Here is a 17,612-nt window from a genome sequence, read left to right as displayed (position 1 = left end):
TGATGTTGGGAGAGGACTTGAGGACCTTTGGTAGAGGGGGTGGAGACTATCTGAGTGGACAGTGCCGTGAGTGGTTTGGAGAACCTTAAGCACATGCACAGAAGGGACATAGAAAGTTTATTGTTTTGGGACCAAAAGATGAACATGGGAGTTAGTGTAGGAGAGACTTGCTGTTGTTGTAAGTGTCAGGGCCGTGTTGGGCAGGCGGCATACTGAGCCTGGCAGAGTCTCATATAAGCAGAACCTATCACTGCCTTTCCATAAGACGTTACTCCTGAGTGTAGGTAATAGGATTTCGGTATGATTTTTGTAAGTTCTTATGAGCTTACAATTATTTTACAATACAATGTTTAAGGATATTCATTACATCTTCATTTATTTATTTTTGCAGTGCTGGGGATTCGAACAGGGACTGGTACATGCTAGGCAAGTGTTCTACCACTTAGCTATACACACCCAGCCCTGTCTTTCTGCTTTTTAAAATGTGGCTTCTAAAATATTTAGACTCTTGTGTGTCTCACCATAGTGTAGATAGCGTGCTACTGACAGTACTAGTGACACAGAAATCATACAACAGAGTAGAGGAACCAGAATAGCATACACCCCACACACACACACAGACTGTTTTTTAATAAAAGTGCAAAAGTAACCCAGTGGACAAACCCTACTGGCTTCAACATGGGGGACTGGAGTAACTGGACATTGCAGCCTAAAAATGAACCACCATCTAAAGGACGCACCATATACACAAGTGAAAAAACAATACCGGTGCAGAAAGGTCTGTGCTCATCGTTACATCAACTGCAATACCATTTGCAGTAACTGTTTAAAAAGAGAAAGGAGGAACATAGATGTGTGTTGTTCAGGAATGATGTGAGTAAATTATGGACTATTCATAAGTGGTGCAAGGTTCTAACATTCAATATCTTGTTTAGAAATCAGAGGGTGTCTATACAATAGACATAAAAGATGGTGGCTTACAATGCAAGTATGCATAATACAAGCACATTTAAAAATAAGGGATATAGTAAGGTGCATATACATAGTATTGAGACACAGAACTTTATTCCTCAGTAATACTTTACATAGATTTATCAACATATATTCTATATAATTATTTCATAAGAGATCAGAAATAAGATAGATACCTAGCTATAGATAAAACATCTCTGTTGATGTAATATACATGCACACAGACAGAAATCTATAAAATCTATAATGCTACATACATACAACTAGGTAGATTTGTGCCTACCAATACAGATAACCTATACATCTTATATATTATAGGTAGATAATATGCAAGCTTAGCATATTATATCTTACAGATACATAGAAAATCTATGACTATATATTAGATCTATACAGGCCTCTGTATCGACAGCTACATATAAAATGCTATAAAATGAAGGTTGTAGAAAATGCTGTAGATGAGGGTTTGAACTCTAAAGAACATTCCACATCAAGTGTCAGTCATCATGCACGCACAACAAGATCACAGTATATAATTTTTAGATTTAATATATCTGCATTGTTTATACTGTGAACTGCTATCATAAGATAGCATTACTTCTATAACTTAGAAAGTAACTATTTTGGTGAGAAGAAAAATAATTCTTTTAGTCTGAGCTTGAGAGCCAGTGTGTATTCATGCTGAGTCCCCTGGCAGCTTTCCACTCCCCAGGTATGCTCCCGGAGCAGCTGCCCACAGGTACAGGAGCCACGCCATGCAAGCTTGGCTTCTGCAGCTCTGGCTGGAAGACCAAAGCCGTTAGGGCCACCACATCCACCCAGGCGGAGGACACAGGGGTCTTCTCTAAAATCCTGCTATAGGCATAAACTACTCCTTCCAGAGGGAGTTCTGCATTTCACAAGCCATAGGATGCATGTTTCCAGTAAAGGTTTCTGGGGTCAAATACACTTGAGAGAATGACTTACATCAGTGATAAACACATGTGGCAGCAGGCTGTTTGTGCCACTGAATACTCTAAAAGGTTCTCTCTCCCTGTCTTACACACTTCCTCCATACCCCTGATTTCTTGAGTGTGACCAGGATTTCAGTACAGCCAATGTTCTGGGAGGTCCCACTGAATAAAGAAAACTAACCTTGAAGATCACCCCAGCTACCCCAGCCTTTGGGGGACAGAATTGGAGTTTGAACCTAGCACCTTTATACTGAGATGCATGTCCAGGCCTCTCAAATTTTCTCACTGTGAGATTGGGCCTCATTTAGTCACTATGATGCCCAGGCTGGGCTCAAATGTGCTATCTCCCTGCCTCAGTCTCCCAGAGTGCTGGAATTACAGGGGTGTAAACACATAGAAAAAATACTAGTTTAATTAAACAGAACATACTGCACTGATATCCCTGAGGAATACGAAGGTACCTCTGAGAGATGGATTGAAGGGATGAGAAAGAACGTAGAGTGAAGGGTAACCCACGTCATCCAAGTGCCAAGGAGAAGAGCAAAGAAAGTCGGGAAGTGAAGGGGAAGGAGAAAATACAGAGGACCTGTGCTGTGGGCATGTTAACTGAAAATATCTCGTTCTCATTACAGCAAAACCGACTGAGGTGCAGAGATGTGCCCAATGTGATCAGATGGCAGGGCCCACCCCAAGTGTTCTGAGGCTGGAGCCTCAGACTTTCCTGATCTCAACTGCCAGCCCCAATCAGGAGAGGATCTTGGCTTGGGATGTGTTAGTCTTGGTCCTGTCTGGACCGTCCTCAGATTCCAAGGTGGTCAGCAAGCCCACAATGTGAGACCCATGTAACTTCCCTGGGACTGTCCCATTCACGGCACACAAGTCAGCTCGCTGGAGGACCTCAAGGGGACACTGGCCTGTGTGCAAAAGGAGGTGGGAGAGTGGGAGAGTGGGGGAAGCACAGCGGAGCATCTGCTGGAACCAGGAGCAGGAAGGGAGAATTCTTAAGGGAAGCAGTGCTGAGGTTGACAAGGAAAGTGTCTCAGCAGGACTCCACTTGGAACTAAAAGGCTAAGCAGGTCTGCACCCCTTGCCACTTGTTAGCTAGGGGAGAGCGAGTGAGGTAACTGCTGGGGGTTTAGGAATCTGTGAAATAGGAGTTCTAAATCAACTCATGAGGATTCAAAGTGGGGGTCAACTGCTCTTGTGTCATCCCAGCACTCGGGAGGCTGAAGCAGGAGGATCACTGCAAGTTTGAGACCAGCCTGGGCTACAAAGTAAGCTCAAGGCCAGCCTGAACTGCACAGCAAGACCCTGTCTCAAACTAAAAAACAAAACACAAAACAAAACCCCCTGAAAATAGAAATTCCATAAGATTCAACTATTCTTCTTCTAGGTATCCTCCGCCCAAAAACATGTCATAACACAGTGATATGTGCAGGCCTGAGGATTTAGCTCAGTGGTTCAAGCACTTGCCTGCTAAGCACAAGGCTGTCAATTAGATTCGCACTGCCAGAATAATAAATAAATAAACTACTGAATGATACATGCAGACCCATGTGTACAGCGGCACGTTTCATAATAGCTAATGTAGCTTCAGTGTGAGAGGCTCATGTTTCTTCTCCTCAAAATGTCCCTAAGAACAGTCTGGCTTCTTTGCTCAGCTCTCTGGCTATGGCACTAGTGCTTATGGAATGTGTCCCAGGACACCTTTTGTGGCCAATCACCTTTTGGCCAACATCAGCACAGCTCAACAAACCATCGATTTCAGTGACATCTTGGTCTCCTGAGTCTGACTCAACACCATGGTGGGCATGCATTGCAGTGAGTTTTCAACAGACGAGCTGGTGGCCCCTTCAAGCCCCAGCTGGCACAGGCATGTGCTCCCCTCACCTGTCCTTGTTGGGGTGACTTCACATTCTTGTGGTCCTGAGGGAGGAATAAAGGAAGAGTCAGGGGTGAGCAGTCTGTTGCAGACTTTGTGAGCTATCGGGCCCATTGGAAGTGGTACACAAAGCTGTGGCCCCTGCCTGGCCACCTTCCAGGCCTGGGAGCCCAGGGCACTGCCCCTTCCCTGTCCCTTGTGGTGCCCTGCCACTCTCTCCGTGGCTTCCGGCCCCAGGGGCTTCCCATGGGCTTGTCTTATGGTGTTGCATTACTTCAGTGCCTATTTCTTGGTGAAATGGCTCTTCATTTTTTCCCAGTTTGTCGTTAGGTTTTCTGGCCTCAAGAAATCTCCACTCCAAAATGCCCTTCCCCTTGAGTGCTTCCTCCACTATCTGCTACAGTAATTCAGGTATTTCAGTTTGTCTCAGTGTGAGATGCTTTCCCTGGACTTGTAAGAACCACTGTATGGGTGTGGTGACGGACAGCTATGATCCCAGCACTCAGCAGGCTGAGGTAGGAGGATCACTGCAAATACATAGTGAGTTCAAGGCCAGCCTGCACTGCATAGCAACAATTAAAACAACAGCAAAGCCCAAAATGTGTAATTGTCATTGTAAATGAGAGAGGAAAAGAAAGTGCTCTAAAGGATATAACTGTATGCATATTTAAGCATATAAGATAGATTACCATATTACTGAGTTTTTGTTGCATCCTAGAACAGAACTGTTTGCAGTCTCACTGTTTGAATGTCCACTTTATATGCTTTAATTTTGTAACTTGAACAACTATTTCTAAGATGACAATATGTAATCTATGAACCAGTGGTTTCCTACTGTTTATTTTTTTTGAAATTCTGTATTACTTGTATCCTTTTTCTTCTTAAATAAAATTTAAAAAAAAAACAGCAAAGCCCAAAATCCAAAAACAGCATAGCAGTGATTTAACACCCAATCTTTGGGGCTCTGCAGAGAGTTGAATCTTGTTCTCAAGGCAGAGACACACACATTATACCTGGACTCAACCTATGGTATAGCATCTTTGAAAAAAGCAACCCCCAAATCCAACCACAATGTAATGAAACCCAGTAGTAAATTAATTTTTTTTTCTTTCAGGTTTTTTTTTTTTTTTGGATTGTTTGAGACAATGTCTTGCTATGTAATGCAGGCTGTCCTTGAACTTGCTTATCTAATCTAGCCCAGGCTGGCCGTGAACTCATGGAGACCCTCGTGCCTCAGCCTCCCAAGTCTGGGATTACAGGTGTGCACGACCACAACTGGCAACAATGAGTGAATTTAAAAATCAATCCAAAGCTATGGGGACGTATGCAGCTTGGTGCTCCCTGAGCTCAAGGGGACTGAGATGGAAGAGGAGAAGATAAAAAGAACTGAGATGTGCTACGTGATAGGTTCTGCCTGTGTGAAGCTCTGCCAGGCTCAGCAGGGAGCCTGGCCAATATGGCCCTGGACAGCACCTCCCTTCAAGGGACAGCACTTCCCTTCAACACTGACTCCCACATTGTTCTTGCAAACCTGAAAATTGAACTCCCTGCTTTTCTTGCACAAGCCAACATCCCCAAGTCAACTGTCTCACTGTCTCCCTGCCCACCCCTTCAAACTACACCTGTCAAACTGAAGAAAAGCTCCAGGCTTCTCTCTGTTTGAGCAGAGGGGACCTTGCACTCTCCTACAGCCCTCTTGTACCTGCAATAAAGGTCGTTTCCTGTTTTCCTTTCTTTGTTCTTGTTTGTGCTGTGCAAGGAAAAATCTATCATTTTTGGTGTCATAACTCAGACTGACAGGCAGAGTGGTTCCTAGGGACAAGTCATTGAGCTCCCCATCAATGAGCCCCCTCTCTGCTTTTTCTCTTCCCTGTTTTTCTTCTTTCTCCCATCTCTGGGGCTGCCATTGCTAGCCTCCATCCAATACCAAACCACCTCGTTCTCACAGGGGAGGCACCTCTTGCTTTGGGGTACCTGTCTTGTAACTCATGGGATCATGTCAGGATTTCCCCCACATCCTTCAGGACCCACACTCCTTTTTCCCTAAGTGACAACTGGCGGGGGCAGGTGTTGGGGTCTACAGAGTATTTCTCTCTCCCACAAGCCTGAGAAGGGTGATGAGTCTAAGGGATTGTGGCTCAGTTTTTGGAGCCTCCAGCCAACTCACCTCTCATTTGGTCACGATGGGAAATACTTCTTCCCATTCCCCAAAACACTCATTTCCTGCCAGACAGCTGGCCACAGTATCCATAATGTCCACCCCTGGCCTGAGGGGGGTGACATATACTAGGCCACTCTCTGCAAACTGGATGACTTGTGCAATCACAGTGGCAACCCCATGTAGAGGCTGTTTTGCTCTCAGGGCGTGTCCCTCCCTCCTTCAGCATATGGGGTGGCCCCAGCTCTTTGGCCTGCTCCACACCATGGACCTCTGCCATATCCCCAAGAAACTTCCTGCTTTTCTCTGTTGCCATCTTCTCCGCCCCTCCCCATCACCTTGTGTCTCCTCCTGCTCTGGCCATTTCCCCACCTGCCCATCACACCCCAACTCACTCCTCCAGCCTCCACTGCCTTCTGACCCCTCCCAGCCTCTGTGTCCCCTCCTGCTTGCCACCACCTGCCAGCTCTGCATGGCTGCTGCTATCTCCACCCCAGCCTGCTTCAAAGTGTCACTCAGCCAACCTCTCCCTCCTGCCTGTGAGGTGACAGGCACTGAGGACTTGGTCCATGTTTACGTCCTTTTTTCTCTCTCTGCCTTTTCCCGTGTCTCACAGCACTGAGGTCCTTAGCTACCAACCCGTGTCATTCTGTCAAAGAGCTTGAATTCAGGGTAAACTCCTATGACTTCCTAATAGCTGTCTTTGCTTTACTACTATCTTTTCTTTCACAGGTATAAAACATTGTGCTCCTTTTGGTTGTTATTTCAAGAGATCTCTGTTAAATGGCTTGCAAAAAGGTTCTCACTAGTCTACATTTACAATTGTACAACCTATACAATTTATGGGAAATCAAATTGGCCAAATATATTTGAGTGCACGCTGATTGTATTTGTCTGTTAAAGTGTGTATATTCTGGACTGTGTATTAATCTCAGCAGCGTAAGTGCCTTTCTGGCAGGCACAAGGTCATGAGGTTATGAGTTTCACTCCTGGTACTAAAAAACAAATAGAAAAACAAAAAAAGTGTGTATGTTTCTATGTCCTGTACACATTGTGTATATATATTTGCTTGTCATATCCATGAACAATTGGTTTTTACTTGAGCTCAATAATTTTTTCCTTTCCCATATTTGGATCATGGGATTCAAAATTTATTATGGGTTATATTTCTGAAAACCTGCTTCCACCTAAGTTGCCAGGTCATCAAAATGAGGCTATAATTGGTTATGTAAATTTGATAATACTGCCATTTATGTTTCGTGACATAACAGTCTCTCATTGTTTAAAAATTGTATTTTAAATGTTGTGTCTGTGTCTTTCCTAAGTCACTAGGAAATTGTTAAGATAATTAAAATCCTGTAGGGTGGGGGGCATTATTGGATAGGACTTCAATGGAGTTGCTGACTCACAAAGTGGCTACTTGGTAACATTTAACCAGTTCTTGTTCATTGATCAGAGGCTCCAATGACCTCCATAGCCTTATGGGAGACATCCCAACTAAAATTCAAAAACACAGTATTGTGTTATGTTCACATTGGTCATTGTCAAAAGAAATCATACAATAATTTTTTTGATTTAAATATGCTCTGATACAAAGGTTTCACATAAAATGATAGATTGTTATTAACTTTACAGTGTATTAATGTATTCTTGCTCCCACATGTACAGGTCTTCCTTCCAAAAATGTAAAACACAGACTGTTTAACAAAATTGTTTCAGATTCAGACCTCTGCCTGTAACACAAACACACTGCATGCACATTCCAGTAAAGGTAACCAGTCGGGTGAAAGGTTACATACTAGATAGGGGTGCTTGACTAAAAGGGGTATCTTAGGTCAAAATTCCAATTCAGATTGACACAAAGTGTCATAATTGTCATTTTTGTGAAAACTATGTAACCATTAACATTTTCCGTGGGTTCAAGTACTAGGACATCAATGCTTGATAGAAATATTGGTTGCTATTTTGTGTTCTAAGGTCCTTGACATTCAGAGAAGGTAATAATGTTAAACATGCTGCCTTATTACACTATAATATTACCAATCCTTATTTCTGGATGTTCAACAATAGGTAGTTGGAGACCAAAAACTAAAAAGAAGAATGGGCTGGGAGGACAACCATTATTTTGATTCCAGCCTTCTGAGGTCACTGAAGATCCAGGATATAAGAGAACCTCAGCAGTGACATTTCTTATCTCCTTGGGTCTTGTGATCAAGGAGATTATTGGACTACAAAAAAGTGTGACACAGTATACAGTGTGCCTAAGGAGAGTCACCAGGAGAAATCTCTCCCAAGCTTTCACAGAAACCAACTTGGTCAAGCAATGGCTCATTGCTTGACCATCCTGATGGCTGACACTGTCAAGAACTGAGAGGCTCCACACATGGTTCCAAGACAAATCCTGAGGAGACTTACATGCCCTTGATAGATAGCAAGAGGTTAGTTTTAATTAACACAGGTCTCAATTTAACTTGGTCTTAAACATCCAGCAAAAAATATAATCAAAGGCTATAAAAGTGTGTCATAAGTTAAAAATATAAAAAGAGCTCCAAGTTTAAATTCTTCAGGCAGTTTTCAACTATCCCAGTAATTAACAACTGTTGTGGGCAATTAAATTACATTAAAATACATTACAATAGAGACTGTTCCGGACCCTCCAGGCTTCCGGGTGCAGTGAAGTGGAGAAGTGGGTTTGAGGCCTCTACATCCGCCTCCCCATCCTGGCTGCACTTGGAGAACTGCTGAGCTTCCAAGGGGTGGGCGGGCCAAGCTCTCCCAGGAGCCCAGCCTGTTTGGGACTGCTACGCCTAGCCATCAGTGTGCAGAGGAAGGGCTGGGCGGATCTGGGGCACCTGCATCGGCAGCCCCGTGTGTCTAGAGGACTGTGGATGTCTCCACGGGCAGTGGAGCATCACGGGTTCTGGAGGCCCTGCATCCTATGGTGAGTGCTCAGCGTACTCTGCCCAGAGCCCAGACTGTTTGGGTCCCTCCAGGCTTCCAGGTGCAGTGAAGTGGAGAGGTGGGTTGGAGGCGTCTCCCTCTGCCTCCACATCCCAGCTGCGATTGGAGAACTGTGGAGCTTCCAAGGGCAGATGGGCGCACAGTGTCCCTGAGGCCCAGCTTGTCTGGAACTGCGGAGTTCTGAGCAGGCAGAGGAGGGCCATTGATTCTGCAGGCCCAGTGGCTTGGGGTAGCGGGTGCCAGAGTCTCAGGAGCTGCAAACATAGAAGGGGATTTCCAACAGATCCTGAGGAAACTTTCAAATAACACTTGAAACACAGAAATATAGGAAAATGACAAAATGAAAGACCAAATTACAACCTCAAACCTCCAGCCCATCTTAAGAAACCCTAGGAGCAATGTATAGAAAAGAAAATATATGCCATTTACCTCAAATATCGGACACAGTAGCTACTGAAATTAACAAGCAACTCCAGGAAGCTTTAAAGAAATTCAAACTCGAAATAATCTCCCAGGTAAAAGAAAAAATGTTAAAACAAATGAAAGAGACTCTGAATATATCTAAAGAAAACACAGATAAAAAATTGGAGGAACTAAACAAAAAGAATCCATAGATGAGCAATATAAGAAACAAACAGAATACATAATGCAGATGCACAGAGATATACAGGAAATAAAAAACTCCACTGAAAGTTGTAAAAACCACCTTAATGAAAGGGAAGATACAATTTCAGACCTGGAAGACAGGATTGCAGCTAATGAACAGGAAAGGAAAGATCTTTTAAAAATAACAAGGAATCAGGAAACAATTCAACAACTGCAAGACGATGCAAAGAAGAATAACATAAGAATGATAGGGATTAATGAAAAAGAAGGAGACAACATAAAGGATGTCAAGAAGATATTTAGAGAAGTAATAGCTGAAAATTTCCCAAGCATGAGATCAGAAACCGACATCAGGATCAGTGAATCATATTTAACTCCAAATAGTCATAACCAAAATAAAACTACACCCAGACATATAATAATCATGATCCCAGAAATCCAACCCAAGAATAGATTATTAAAAGCTGTCAGAGAGAAAAGATAGATCACTTATAAAGAAAAGCCTATAAGAATCACAACAGACTTCTCAGCACAAACAATAAAGTCAAGAAGAGCATGGAGTGAAGTACTCCAAATCCTAAAGCAAAATGATTTCCAACCAAGACTGATGTATCCTGAAAAACTATCATTCAAAATTGATGGTGAAATACGATACTTCAATGACAAAGAACAGCTGAAGAACTTCATGAACACCAAACCAACCCTGCAAAAAATATTGAAAGACAGTTTAGACCCACAAAGGAAAAAACCACTAAGCAAAGCAGATAATTAAACAGAACAGAAAGATAAAGATGCAACAGCAGAGAGATAACATGTCAACAAGAAACCAGCATTTAACAGTAATAACCATTAACGTAAATGGTCTCAATGCACCCATCAAAAGAAACAGACTAGCAGAATGGATCAAGAAACAAAATCCAACCATATGTTGTTTACAGGAAACCCATCTAACCCAGAAGGATACTCACAGACTGAAAGTCAAAGGATGGAAAACAATACTTCATGCAGCAGGAATCCAAAAAAAAAAAAGGCAGGAGTAGCCATTCTGTTTGCAGACAACGTGAACTTTAAACCAACAATGACCATAAAGGACAAAGAAGGTCACTCCATACTCGTAAGGGGAAAACTCAAAGAGGAAGAGATAACTATCTTAAATATATATGCACCAAACTCCAGAGCACCCAGTTATATAAAACAACTATTAACAGAAATGAAAACTCAAATTATCAGTAACACAATTGTAACAGCAGACCTTAATATGCCATTGACACCAAGGGCAGATCAACCAGACAGAAAATGAGCAAAGAAATAACAGAATTGAATCACACCTGTGAATAAATGGATTTGATAGACATATACAGAATGTTCCACCCAACAACATCAGAATACACATTCTTCTCAGCAGTACATGGATCATTCTCTAAAATAGACCATATATTAGCTCACAGAACATACTTAAACAAATGCAAAAGAGTTGAAATCATCCCTTGCATGTTATCAGATGATTGCGCTCTGAAATTAGAAATTAATGATAAAAGATACTGCAAAAATCCCGCAAACACATGGAAACTGAATAACACACTCTTGAGTAATCAGTGGGTCACAGAAGAAATTAGAGAAGAAATTAAACAATACCTAAAAGAAAATGAAAATGCAGATACAACTTACTGGAATTTGTGGGATGCAATGAAAGCCGTCCTCAGAGGAAAATTTATTGCACTGAGTTCCCACATCAGGAAAACAGATCGAATAAAAATAAATAACTTGATGCTACACCTCAAACAGCTAGAAAAAGAAGAGCAAGTCAAGCCCAAAGCCAAAAGAAGAGAGGAAATTATAAAAATCAGAGCAGAAATCAATGCAATAGAGACTAAGAAAACAATCCAAAGAATCAACGAATCAAAGAGTTGGTTCTTTGAAAGAATAAATAAAATCAATAAGCCCCTAGCCAACCTTATTTTAAAAAGGGAAGAAAAAGCTCAAATTCATGCAATAAGAAATGAAAAAGGTGAAATCACTACAGATCCAATAGAAATACAGAAGACCATCAACACCTATTTCAAAAACCTCTACTCTCAAAAGTTTGATAACACAGAAGAAATAGACAGATTCTTAGAAACATATGAAGTACCAAAGCTAGATCAAGAGGATGTAAAACTGTTGAATAACCCAATCTCTGTTAATGAAATTGAAAATGTAATTAAGTCCTTACCCACCAAGAAGAGCCCAGGCTCAGATGGATTCACTGCAGAATTCTACAAGAAATTCAAAGAAGACCTAATGCCGACACTCCTCAAACTATTCAATGAAATTGAAAGGGAAGCAATCCTTCCTAAGTCATTCCTGGAAGCAAATATTACTCTAGTACCAATACCTGAGAAAGACCCAACTAAAAAAGAGAACTATAGACCGATCTCCCTAATGAACACAGATGCAAACATCCTCAATAAAATATTGGCAAACAGGATGCAGCAAATCATCAAGAAGATTATACACCATGACCAAGTGGGATTCATCCCAGGATGGTTCAACATACGTAAATCAATAAATGTAATCCACCATATCAATAAAGCCAAAAATAAGAATCACATGATCATTTCTATAGATGCAGAAAAAGCCTTTGATAAGGTCCAACATTTATTCATGATAAGAACTTTACAGAAAATTGGAATAGATGGTCTTTGCCTCAATATAATAAAGGCCATTTATGACAAACCAACAGCCAGCATCATACTAAATGGCCAAAAATTGAAAGCCTTTACTTTAAAATCAGGCACAAGACAAGGATGTCCTTTATCACCAGTCCTATTGAATATAGTACTGGAAGTATTAGCCAGAGCAATTAGGCAAGAGAGAGAAATAAAAGGGGTAAAGATAGGAAAAGAAGAAGTTAAATTATCATTGTTTGCAGATGACATGATACTCTACATAGAAGACCCCCTAAACTCCATGGAAAGACTCTTAGATACAATAAATAAATTCAGTAATGTGGCTGGATACAAAATCAATACTCAGAAATCAATAGCATTCCTATACATGAACAACAAAATCACAGAGAGGGAAATAAGAGAAACTGCACTCTTCACATTAGCAAGCAAAAAAATGAAATATTTAGGAATTACTCTTATGAAAGAAGTGAAAGACTTATACAGTGAAAATTATAATACACTGAAAAATGAAATTGAAGATGATCTCAGAAAATGGAAAGACATCCCTTGCTCATGGATCAACATAACTTATAGATCTAGAGAAATCACTGCTAAATTTCATCTGGAACCAAAAGAGACCTAGAATAGCAAAGGCAATTCTTAGCAGGAGGCATCACAATCCATGACTTGAAGTTATACTACAAAGCAAGAGTAGTAAAATCAACATGGTATTGGAATCAAAACAGAGCCGAAGATCAATGGAATAGATTAGAAGATACAACCACAACTACAAACACACTCAACCACCTTATCTTTGATAAAGGAGCCAAGAGGTTCACTGAAAGAACAACAGTCTCTTTCATAAATGGTGCTGGAAAAACTGGCTCTCCATTTGCCGAAAACTAAAGCTAGAACCATGTCTATCACCATATACTAAATTAAAATCTAAATGGGTCAGAGATCTGAATATTAAAACAGAAACACTAAATCTATTGGAAGACAAATTGGGTAGAAACCTTGAAGACATAGGAGTAGGTAGAGAATTCATGAACAGGACTCAAACCGCACAGGAAATATTTCCCAGAATCAATAACTGGGACCACTTCTTATTAAAAAGTTTCTGCATGTCAAAAGAAATCTCCAGCATAGTGAAAAGAAAACCCACAAACTGGGAAAAGATTTTAGTGAACTCTCTCTCAGACAAGGGACTCTTGTCTAAAACATATAAAGAATTTTAAAAACTCAGACCCCCAAAATTCAAAGATCCAATCCAAAAATGGGCATCTGAGATGAATACACACTTCTCAGATGAAGAAACGCAAATGGCAAATAAATACATGAAAAAATGTTCATCATCATTGGTCATTAGAGAAATGCAAATTAAAACCACACTGAGATACCATCTCACTCCTGAAAGAATGGCCAGGATCAAGAAAACCAACAACAACAAATGCTGGAGAGGCTGTGGGGAAAAAGGAACTCTCCTACACTGTTGGTGAGAGTGTAGACTGGTGCAGCCTTTGTGGAGGTCAGTCTGGAGATTTCTCAAAAAGCTGGGATTGGAAGTCCCATTTATTCCAGCTATTCCACTTCTAGGCATATTCCCAGAAGAATTGAAAGCATCATACCACAGTGATATATGCGCACCTATGTTTATAGCAGCACAATTTGTAATCGCCAGATCTTGGAAACAACCCAAGTGTCCATCAACTGAGGAATGGATAAAAAAGTTGTGGTATTTCTATACAATAGAGTATTATTCAGCTATAAAGAAGGATCACATTGAGATATTTATCAATAAATGGGCACAGCTTGAGACCATACTCATAAGTGAGATAAACGAATCTCGCATGTGTGAATACTGAATAATTTCCCTAATGTAAGTAATGATTCAAATATATAAAAATATGTGGTAATCATGATTCCCCATTATGTGGCCTTGAAGCCTTATAAGGTTTTCACTTATTAATTGGAAAGGCTATATTCTGGGCTTCTTGATATGGAAATATTTGAAGCTATAGTATATGAAGTTTTATTCAAATATTTCAAGGAAAAAGACAGACACTATGGTAACTACTATTAAGTCGGGTTATTTGGTGGTGAAGCACTAGGTTGCTGAAACAGTCATGCTTTGACCTGTATTGTTATATTGTTATGTCCTGTTTTATCTCAATCTCTCCCTTATTCTTTAAAAAAATTATTTATTTATTTCTTATGTTTGTTATAATTAAGGGGAAAAATTTTAAAAAAGTAGCAGGATATATAATAGTAACTTTTTTGATTTCCTATTAACTTGTTTTGAAGTCCTGTAATACTCCCACTATCTTGTTTTGGCTGTTTAGACTCTGTTCCATTCTGTATGATAGTATCAAGTTTGAGGGTATAGGCAACTACTTTGAAGGCAATAAGATTCACTAAGATGCCCATTCTGGTTTGACTATTGTCTCCTTTGGAAGTCCTGTAATGTTTACAATGCTTAAGTTTTATTGGTCTTGTTCTCTACTGTTTTGTTCAACTTTATAATATCTAATGAGATAGACAATTCTTTTTAAGGAAACAAGAGACATTGTTGATAACCATTGTTGATAACCTTGTACTCTGTTTTACATCATGTGCTATGTCTATCCTTGGTTTTGACCGACAGCTCTGTTTTGCCACATTTGATTTATTCTCTCCCCCCCAAAAAGTAATAAGAACTAAGGAGTAATAAAACCCAAAATGTGTAAAGTTTGTTGTAAAAAAGAGCTCTAAAGGATACAACAGCAAGTGTGTTTAGGGGTGTTAAATAGCTGGCCATATTAATTTTTGGTTGGATCATTGAACACAACTGTTTGCAGTCTCACTGTTTGAATGTCCACTTTGTATGCTTTGATACTGTGATTTGAGCAACTATCTCTAAGATGATAATATGTAATCTATTAACTGGTGATTTCTTAATTTTTTTTTTTGTAGTTCTGTATTACTTGTATCCTTACACGGCTTTGTTTTGTTTTGTGTTTTTCTCTTTTTCCTTTTAAATAAAATTAAAAAAATACATTACAATAATATCTGCAAAAACGTCTAACTGCTGCCATTATAGAAAAGGGAACACTTTCCTCCTAGCTTCTTCCCCTGGCAGGACCTCTCATACTACTTGTTATTTCTTGATTATAGCTCCTTGTCTGTTTAAACTTTCCTGAAGATTTCCTCAAATCCAGGTTGTGGGTCTTTATAACAAGATAATTCCTTGTCCTGAGGGGACCCCTGGTACCAGATTCTACACGGGTCCAACCTGTCATCACAATGATTACTTCAATGCCCATCATGTCACCTCAGTCAGCAGGAAGCAGTTTAAGAGTGGCTGCCTCTAACACCCAAAAGATGGGAATGATGAATTCCGCTCCTGTGGAGCACTGCCAGGCTCAGCATGGTGCCTGTGCAACATGGCACTGGACAGTACCTCACTTCAAAACTGACTTCCACATTGTTCTTGCAAACCCAAAAAGTGAACTTCCCACTTGCTGTGCACACATCAACAATCCCTCCAGTAACTGTCAAAATGTCACTCTGCCCACCCCTTCGAACTCCACCCCTCTCAAACTCAATAAAAGCTCCAGGTTTCTTTGCCTGCCCTGAAGGGATCTTGCACCCCTCTGCAGCCCTCCCATGCCAGCAATAAAGGCCTTTTTGTTTTTGCCTTTCTTTACTCTTGTTTTTCTACCACATCAAGGAAAAATCTATCATGCATATCCACCAACTGCCTCTGATGAATAGAATCATTATGTACTGTGATCACATACCAATAAAAATATAAACTAAGCAAAACACAGTCACACAGGAGGCATAAGAGAGTGCTCAGTGAATCACAGTCCCAAACACATCCGAATGGACCGTTTCAGGGATCCTGCCAGGAGAGCGCTGGCACTGACTCTACTTCACGGAATTCCCAATGCAGGCTCCTTGCAGATGACTTTTCCACAGGATGAGGATGGTAAATGCTTCTGAAGCAAAAGCAGGAATTCTATCTTCACTTCCCACAGGTAGAGTCTGCCCAGAGACTGCTATCAGGTCATTCAATGATTCACCATCAGTGCTCAGTCTGTCTGTCCTCATCTTCACTGTGTCTGCTTACAAGACATGGGATGCGCCATCCGTACCCACTGCTCCCTGGGTGGCAGGGTGCACACCAGGACTGACTAGGACCTAGTGCACGCACCTGCCTGTTCCACTCCTATGCCCACCTTCAGCCTGTGTGCCCGGAGTGTCACCACCTTCCTTGTCCTCGCCCTTCCTCTGCTCCGCCAGTGACTCCATCCCCAATGCTGGCTGGAAGTCAGGCCAGAGCACAGTGGGTGATGCGACAGGAGGTACCTAGTCCAGGCTGAGGTCTCTTGATAAAAAATATTTTAATAAAATGTTTGGATCTAACATGTAGGGTGTAGTAATTCAGTAGTGAAATGAATCACATAAACAATTAAGAATAATTCAGGTAATTCAAAATAAACTTTCCACACCATAATTAGATTTTTCAATCCATTGTGAAGGAAAACCTGAGGATTACTAGGTCCAGCCCCAGGATGCCTGGGCACATGTCAAGGCAAAAATGTGGGAGGCAGAACTGCCACCCCATGTACCACCAAGGTTCGTGAGGCCTTATGACAGGAAAAGGAGCAGAAAAACACATGTGGGCACAACAGCATGGAGGTCACTATTCGCAAAGCAACCCTGACTGAAGGTAGTGACAATCCCCTCTTCAATTCCCATGCAAAGCCCTGAGCCCTTGAGAGAGGGCCGTGCTGGTATTTCTTTGCTGTCCCTCAAACATAAGCCAGCTCCCACAGGGCTGGTAACCTGTTTTTCACAACACCTTGTCCTATGGAAAAGCGCATTGCAGCTGCCTTTGGGTCACTATTACAGTTACTTCATTAGGTTACACTATTTTATCATAGCAAGAAAGCAAGCCCAGTTAACATGTGAACATACTGGCATGGCATTGTTGCGGTAAAACTTCATATACTAAAACAGCCTATGAACCAGGTTATCAGTCCCCGATACTGAAGCGAAGAACAATTGAAGAACAAGACAATCTGTGTGTGTAAAGCACACCTCTCACTCCAGCACTTGGGAGGCGGAGGCATGAGGATCCCTGTGAGTTCTAGGCCAGTTACATAAGGAGACCGCCTGCAACAGGATTAGGGAGGGAGAGAGAGAGAGAGACAGAGACAGAGAGAGACACAAAGACAGAGAGACAGAGACACAGGGGGGAGAAACAGAGAGAGAGAAAGAGAGAGTCAGACAGACAGACAAACAGACAGACAGACAGAGAGAGAGTGAGGAGAGAGAGAGCTCTCTTGAAGCTTGAAATAACACCAGGAGAGGCTGTGCTGTTGGCTTACTTCCTGGAGAGGGGTGTCTTTTTGTGGATGTGGTTATAAGCCAGACATTAGGTCTCC

This window comes from Cavia porcellus, unplaced genomic scaffold (genome assembly GCF_034190915.1).
Source record: "Cavia porcellus strain 051 isolate PalLab524CR breed Dunkin Hartley unplaced genomic scaffold, mCavPor4.1 scaffold_11, whole genome shotgun sequence".
Lineage (NCBI taxonomy): Eukaryota > Metazoa > Chordata > Mammalia > Rodentia > Caviidae > Cavia > Cavia porcellus.
This window is presented reverse-complemented; position numbering follows the sequence as displayed.